The sequence below is a fragment of the Brassica napus genome, unplaced genomic scaffold (assembly GCF_020379485.1).
Source record: "Brassica napus cultivar Da-Ae unplaced genomic scaffold, Da-Ae ScsIHWf_1708;HRSCAF=2336, whole genome shotgun sequence".
Taxonomy (NCBI): Eukaryota; Viridiplantae; Streptophyta; class Magnoliopsida; order Brassicales; family Brassicaceae; genus Brassica; species Brassica napus.
Window position 1 is genome coordinate 175 of NW_026015126.1, and position 8752 is coordinate 8926.

Consider the following 8752-nt stretch of genomic DNA (forward strand, 5'->3'; position numbering starts at 1 on the left):
CCAACTGTTGAACTGAGACTGTCGATAAACTAGTAAAGAGAAAGAGAAGGACGAGTTCTCGTCGGTGGGTCAAGACAAAGACGTGTTTTATTAGATCAATAAGTCGATCGAAAGTGTTACAAAGGAGAGACGAGAAAGAGAACAAAGGTCCGGCGAAAGCTAGTTGTCGGACTGTACAAGTCGGCGAGAAGTAAGATATGAAACCCTAGATCTCGCCGAAAGTGAGTGTAGTATTTCCGGATCCCCCTCCTTGTTGCTTTTCCTCGTTCTTTTATAGACACATGCTCGTTAACATAATGTGCTATATTCTGATGGCATCCTCGAGTGGTTGGGCCGAGGTGTCGGGCCGCTGACTCGAGTCGTCGAGCCGATGACGTTCGGTTGGTCGCCTCGCCGATCAAAAGCAGTCTAAAGCCGACCCAATCGCTGGCTCGCAAGTCGACGAACCGACTTTCATGTGTCTGGATAATTTTCTTATGAACCTTTTGGGAGGGCTAGGCCCATACTCAACACAAGAGACCACGTTACGCCTTCTTTCGGTCTTGGCTCCCATAAAGTCCGAAACACCCAAGTACGTAAATCGCATCAATTAGTATTGTCCAAAGAATTAGAGCACACTCATCAGGTCTTATATACCAGATAGAGTAACCAAAACAACTATCTTTATTCCATAACTTCAAAATGCCAAGAACACAACACCAAATTGAAAACCCAACCCAAAGGACCGTCTTTGAGTAAATCTTCAAAATTAGGAACATAAATCTTCAAATGCTTGTGATTTCCCTCACTGTTCTTCCCATCCCCAACCTTTCCAACAAGCTAACAAGCTGACTCTGAGTCATGATCACCACCACCAGAAACAAAAGGCCAGAAAACTTTAGCTCGTATGTGATAGTAATAGAAACTTTGATGATAGCTATGAGTAAATCACAATTCCTTATATATTGATACCCAGAACTGAGAGCTCCACGCCACAATCCTATCCCATATCCTCTATCATTGTTTTGGGGAATCAGTAACCAATAACCAAAAAAGCTATTAAAACTTTCCAAACCATCAAAGTAAATCATAACCAGTAGCCATATCTTCCCTTCAGCATGACGATAAAAATGGAATATTTAAAACTATAAAAATTATTTATCTTATTTTATATGATCTAATTTTTGAAATTTATAAATTGTAAACTTTTAATGACTAATCTATTTTTTTGAAAAAATATATACCATTTAATGAAATTAATTATATTTAATATTTTAATAAATGTGTATATGTATAGATTGTGCCACATATTAAATTATTTTTTAGGTCCACCCTTAATTGAAAGCTTCGGAAGCGGTTTCGTGGATTTGAAACTTTTCCTAAAATGGAGTAGAAACCAGGTTGGTGAAGTTGTCAGAGGGAAAAGAGATTTGAAAGCATAACCAGAAAAGGAAATAAACCGGATAGCTGTAAACCGTGGGTGAAGAAACCAAGATTGCTAAAACTGCCTGAAGAAACCAGGGTTGCTAAAACTGCCTAGAGAAACGTATCAGAGAGCGTTTTGATTTACAAAACCGAATGTCGTTTAACATTCCAAATATATTTGGGTCACAGACCATTTGTGTTTATGAATTATTGACTATTAACAGACTCTACAAACTTACGGTTAAAAAGATATTTGGATATAATTGTGACAACCCGTCCTGCGGACTTCAGATTTCACAGCACTTCAGCGCACCGACCCTAACCTCTCACCGTGGCAGGAACTACCTCCACATCCACCAGTAGGTTATTGATGCGCTTGGCGTTACTCGAACCCAGGACCTCACCCTTTAACAGCATTTCCACAGGACAAGCTGTCACCAATTGACCTGCAAATTGTAACACCCGTCTCCTCCTCTCTTGAGAACGGCGTGCTACTAACCGAAAAATACCAAATTAAATCGATTTATAAAACCGAATAAAATGTCAAACCTTTTGATCAAATAATTTCCACATAAAAAAAGTTTATAATTTAAAACCAAATACATTAAATCAAAATGTTAATTAAAACCAAAATAAAATACAATGATCCCAAGACACCAAACCGTCTAGATACCCAACTACTCGGCAAGCTCACCTGCAATGGGAAGAAAGAGGGGTGAGCAACAAGGGAGTCACTCAGTGAGGTATGGGATGCTAAACCGCAAACCACTTACTCAGTACATAGCACTACGACTATGTAGGCCTAGCTCTAGCTTGAAACAAACACGGTGTCTAATACACCACATAAAACATCAAATGCGCTGATAGTGCATAACTAGATCACACACCCTGCATTTTCCTTATACGGATATAATATATAGCACCGCTAGTACAAGAGTCCATCTTTGTACCCCGCAATCACCTATACGCCGTTAGTACAAATGTCTTTGTACTCCGCAATCCCCATACAATGCGCCGCTAGCATAGATATCCATATGCCCCGCAATCTCCATACAATGCACCGATAACACAAACGTCTATGTGTCCCGCAATCTCCATGCAATGCGCCGATCTCATAACATACTTATGTATATATATATAAATAACAGTTCTTAATTGATTCAATTCAGTCAACCGTTGAATCCTCTATTATCATATTCTCAATTTAACAAGCAAATAATAATAAACAAACAAGCAAGACACTCAAACAAACTCGATTCATAAAACCTGTTCATGTTTCGAAACTAGACTTTCCATAATAGTAGTACTAAACTAGCTCGGGATTTAACGGAGTAGCCCTCACCTTTGCTAATATTAAGAACTCGGAACGGATCAGATGACTTGATCACCAAGAAAACTAAGGTTCCACCATGAATCTCGATCTCGCCAACGACAAAACCATCTGAAAAGGAATAGAGACAAAACAACATTGTTAAATATAACTTATCTAGGGTTCTATTAAGAACCTTGTAACACAAGAAATTAATAATAACACTATAAACCTTATCACGTTCTCTACACCACCAATATCGTACTTAACGTCACGAGGCTGAACTAAGGCTCTCGTCCAACATGGCGTTGTGTTGATGAACGGTGGTGATGAACGCGGCGGCTCCGGCTTCACCTTCTCCATCTCACGGATCCGATAGGTAACGTCAACGCCATGGACGTAACGGCACGTACGAGACTGTGATGGCATGAGCTACTCCTCCGGTGAAGAGTCATGGTTCTTGTTGGGGATGGATTTACATCCTCCTCAAGGCCCATTAGACATTGAACTAGGCTTATATTGCTAGGAAGTCATAGGTTTCATCTTTCTATAAATAAAGAGTTACCTCCTTATGAGAAAAAATCTCTTCTTCTCTATTTTAGACTTAAAACACTTCTTACAAAGAGTTTATAGATTGAGATTTACTTGATCACTCTTGTAATACAATCTTTGATCTATAAATTCTTTTTGATGTTCATTTTTCGTTTGATTTTTTGAAAATTTCTCCAAAATTTCAAGAATCTAATCTCTTATTTTTAGATTTTTTTATTGTATTAATTCAACAAACACTATCAGCATTGGTTCATGGAGAACTATCCTAAAAGCATATCAAACTAGAGAAAAATCAAAAGAAAAAAAAAATGAAGAATCAAGATCGACTCTTTACTCTTCCATTCTCGAAACAGCTCAGGTGATTGGGGCTTAAAGTTTCGAACTTTACATCCTCAAAAGTTCGAAACTTTCTTGTTTGTCAAACTCGTTGCTTCCTACAAACTGACAAAAGAAGCCTAGAGCTCCACAACCGGCGGCAAGAGCGGAGATGACGAGCCAATCACCGGTGTCTGTGTCTCGATCTATCACCATCCACCTGTCGAAAAGGTTCAACCTTTGATCTACAAATCGAACCAGAGACGAGATATGGCGATTGAGGCTTCTCAGAAGCTACCGTGCTTCTCACCTTCCTCACCCGTCTTCGTGACTCGGCCTTCTTTGTGACTCGGAGCGAGAAGAAAGATGATGACGACCGTGATTCAACTCAAGCTCTCGAGACAAGAACCGGTTAACAAGAAACCAAGGTTTCATCATCTTGGAAAGTCTCTCAGATTAGTTGGTCAAACTTGTTTTTCTTTCAAGCTGGCAAAACGATCTCTGCGACCATGATTCAGTCTCGAAACATTCAGCTTGATTCTGGCGAGAGAGGAGATGATGTATCTCTCTCGGCCAAGTGGAGTGACAATTTGCGGATCGAGACTTGGATGCTCTCATCTCCGTCAACAGCATCAGGTTTCTGAGATTAGTTCCGAGGATGAGGTCTCCACCAACGGCAACGTCTCCAAGCTCCCCGCAAGTTACGACAAAGATCGCAGTAGTTTTCAGATAAAGGTGAAGCTTTGGTGTTGATTCCACAAAGAGGGCTCTTGAACCAAGCACTAGCTCTGCCTCGAGGAACAAATGGGGACTGATCAGACTCCTGTTGGGCGTTACCTTTGGATGTCGTGGAAGGAAAGACCGGAAGCTAGCAGTGGCGTACCACAGACAGCATAATGGGAAGAGGTGAGACCGGTGGTTCTTGCAATGGGACCGTGGTCTTGTAAAGTGTACTTATGTGGAATGTCATCACAAGCTTGCCGTCTCGGCACGAGCTTCTTATCTCGACTTTCGCTTAGATCAAGCCTCTTCAATGGCTGCTAGTTGTGGAAGAGTTTCAAGACAAGTCAGTGACGATAAGGCTTGGTTTCTTCACTCAGCTCTCGAGACAAGCTTGCCGTAATCGGTACAAGCTCCTCATCTAGAAGAAACAGCACATGAGACATAACCTTATCTCCAGGTCATCTCTCCAAGAAGCCACGACCTGTTACATCCAGCAACTCAGTAATCATCTCAGAGTTCGATCTCCGTCACCGTTATACAAGAGTTGTCGAGCTTCTCATCACAAAAATCAATATTTGTGATCTCAGTGCAAAGGCTTTGCCGTCAGAAGCTTGGCTAGTCCACTCATCTCCAACGTCACGATGCTATCTTCTTCAAAGTTGCCGACACATTAAAAATAAAAAAGATAAGTTTTCGAACTTTATAATATGACCTACCAGTATTAGAAGTTGCATTGCTAAATAATCACTGGATCATCATCCTTTTATTATAAGCTCCGCCTTGTCTCGTAACGTGTTTAGAAAGCTAATTGCCTAGCTTTTTCTTTTCGAGAATATACATGTTAAACATTACTATACATACGTATATCACGTTTTGACCATATTATTTTTATGATCACAGAAAATCTGATGATCTCATGATGAGCTCTGTCACTATGGAGCGTGAAAGACTGAGCCTTCTTGTGGGCAAGCCACCATGAGCGAGTTTTTCTTGCATAGAACTGGGGTCCACATGAAGGTTATAGGCCAAGATCAAGCATAAGTCAAGTTCGATCTTGGCAGTTACGTGATCTCTACCTCGGATGCTTGTTTCTTCTCCACCTCAAAGACGAGCTCATAGTCTCCGAAGTGGCACGAGATATACGTTCGGTCACGGCACACACGATCTCAACACGAGATTTCGGGTCGGCAATAGTTCGGTAAACGTGTATTTTAGACACGAGTTTAAATTGAACTTGCTTTTTTTAGGCACGAGTTTACGGTCAACTCGCTTATTTTTATTATTTTTTTTTGGTCAACTCGCTTATTGTTAGACACGAGTGTACAAAAACTCATCTTTGGCTAGCCATAGGTTTACAGAAGCTCTCCTTTCACTAGGCACGAGTTCTCAGTAAACTCGCCTCTGCCTTAGCATGAGTCAAGTAAACTCGTCTTTCGCTAAGCACGAGTTTAAAGCAAAATCGCTTTTTATTGGGCACAAGTTCGAAATAAACTTGCCTAAATCGTCATAGGCATGAATGTGTCTAGTTCATTGTCTAATAAACCCTATTCGTAAAATTCACAAAGACCTACTTCATCTCTCTCTACGAACTTGAGAGACTTACTGTTGGGGATACATCGTCCTCAAGGTCCATTAGACATTGAACTAGACTCATATTGCTAAGAAGTCCTAGGTTTCATCTTTCTATAAATAAGGAGTTACCTCCTTCTGAGAAAGAATCTCTTCTTCTCCATTTTAAACTTAGAACACTTCTAACAAAGATATAGATTTAGATTTACTTGATCACTCTTGTAATACAATCTTTGATCTATAAATTCTTTTTGATGTTCATTTCTCATTTGATTATTTGAACATTTCTCCTAAACGTCAAAAATCTAATCTCTTATATTTAGTTTCTTTTATTGTATTGATTCAACAAACACTATCAGCATAAACACCATTTTTGGATTAAACAGCTCTGATGGAATGAGGTGAGATGGCTACGGGTGTGGCCTATGATGATTGGTCTCGATGCTGCGTCTCGTCTTCTCCGATACACATATACATATGTGAAGACGAAAGTGACACAGGTGATGAGCAAGCAAGAGAGATGAGGAACAAGGTGATGAAGCTGATGGTGGTGAACGACAAGCCTGAAAACTTCTTTCAGGTTTTCACTTTGACGGCTAGGTTTAGTGAAGGTGGAAATATATATGCCTACACACACATACACGATTTAGAAATCCCCTAGACTATATTTGAGAAGTGATTTTTTAAAAATTTGCTTACATTTCATCTCTACAAAGACTCTCACAAAAAAAAAATATGACATGGCACACTTAAATAGATGACATGGCTTATGAATAAGATGACATGGCTTGTGGATACTTAATACTCTTAACATTATTCCCGGAAGAAAAACTATATGGAAAATATATGATTCCTATATTCAATCAATATGGAAAATTTATTATTCATATATTCAATGACGTGAATTCAATGACGTGTATATATATATATTCATATTACCTTGCAATAATCATTTAACAAAAAGCTTTAGGCCATGTCGTCTCACACACCTAAAAAAAATTCTTCTTCTCTTTTGACCAACACTTATTCAGTTGAGGAAAAACTCAAACCCCTGCAGGTTCCTATCGACGATGATAAAGAATACATTGAAGCTATTAAAGAAGCAAGTTTTGGTGTTCAGCAAAGTGTCTTCGTCAACTGTTTTGTACAATGTTGCTTTCAAATAATACCATAACTCCAGAAAACATATGGAATGTTACTTGGAAAATACTATCAACAGATATATCATGCAACGAAAGGAAAAAAATGGATGATACAAGTAAGATCCTTTTTTATCCAAAAAAAGTAGGATAAGTAATACTAATTAAATTTCATTATAATGCTCAATGCTTATAATTTAAATTTGATTCTTTTTTTTTCAGATTTAAATTTCTCAGAAGATCAAATTAAGAGTTTAGCTTTGGCGGATATCGAATCACTCATGCGTATCAATGGAAGCTCCTTGACAATATTTAAGATTTGAAATGCCTTATCAATAATATAATCTCTGTCTATTGTTAAATGGTGGCTTTGATTGCAATTCTATTTATCTTTTATGTTGTATTTTATTAATATTAATTTAAAATATGTTATTATAATTAAATAACAAAGGCATTTGTGTTCAATACCTAATGATCTTTTGATACCCTTCATATATACAATTGTTTCATTAGGCGTTTTCCTTGGTCTTCTAAACTACAAATTCAAGAACATTGAAATACATTATTACGTGCACATGAGCTACGCCTGGTGAGACAGTTGTGTGTGTTTTTTGGACACTTGCAGGTCTCTTGGCAACCATGCATAATTTCAGTTATTAAATAATCTCACCAGTTAAAACTTTTATTGGAAGATACATGCATGTATTCAATAGTTTAATAAATTACGAAGTCAATAAAATTAATATTAAAAATTCTGGTATAGATATACAAAAATCAATTAGACGTGCTCATAATGATTCATATTCCAATTTATATTCCAAATTAAATATGTAAAAGTCACATCTTATTCCAATTCGGTATGCATATTTAGTTATGATAACTCTTATTTATAGTTATGGGTAACTCTTATTTAGTTATGGTAACTCTTATTTATTACCATATTTAGTTATGGTAACTCTTATTTAGTTATTGTAACTCTTATTTATTACCATATTTAGTTATGGTAACTCTTACAATTGCGTGTCACGCATGTCATGACGGTGACTTTGTGACTTCAATATTTCTTAAAGATGTAAATTTTACTATTTCACTCAATTGTTTTGTATATTTCCCATAAATAGAAAAACCCAAAAGGAAAGAAATAATTATGGAAAATATATAATTTTCACGTGAATTTGACTTATTATGCTACATATAGTAACTATTACAATTGCGTGTCACGCATGTCATGTCGGTGATTTCCTGACTTCAAAATTTCTTAGAGATGTAAATTTTACTTTTTCCCTCAATTGTTTTGTATATTTCCCATTAATAGAAAAACACAAAAGGAAAGAAATAATTATGGAAAATATATAATTCTCACGTGAATTTGACCTAGTATGCTACATATATATATATATGATAGACAACTTTAAAATTCACTACCCATATTAAAATTGCTCTCAAGTTTTACAAAGTTTATTGCAATGTCAGTTATATTTAAGAAAAACAATTCCTTTGTTCTTGTGAAAAACATTGATTCCGCTGATGAAACACAAAAAATCAAAGTGAAGGTTCTGGTACTTTGGAAGAGCTACAAGAGTTCTGGAAACACTCATGAGATGGTGTTGATTGATGAAGAGGTTTGTTCTTAATCCCATAAAAACATGTTTATTTATTTATAATTTATATGATTATATAAATTCATTCATGTTCTCTTAAAAGACCTTTTAGTTATCGTTGTTATTTTTGTGTTTATATG

At 37.1% G+C, this 8752-nt stretch overlaps 1 long non-coding RNA gene across 2 annotated transcripts; it reads left to right on the top strand.

The window, feature by feature from the left end:
- The first annotated feature begins 3529 nt into the window (after positions 1-3529).
- On the top strand, positions 3530-7478 carry LOC125575174. 2 transcript variants are annotated; one of them, XR_007332445.1, is made up of 4 exons: positions 3530-5501; positions 6259-6483; positions 6930-7130; positions 7234-7478. It is a non-coding gene; the product is annotated as an uncharacterized LOC125575174 (long non-coding RNA). The 2 variants fall into 2 exon arrangements; XR_002659498.2 differs by having other exon boundaries at positions 6259-6452.
- Positions 7479-8752: the final 1274 nt, after the last annotated feature.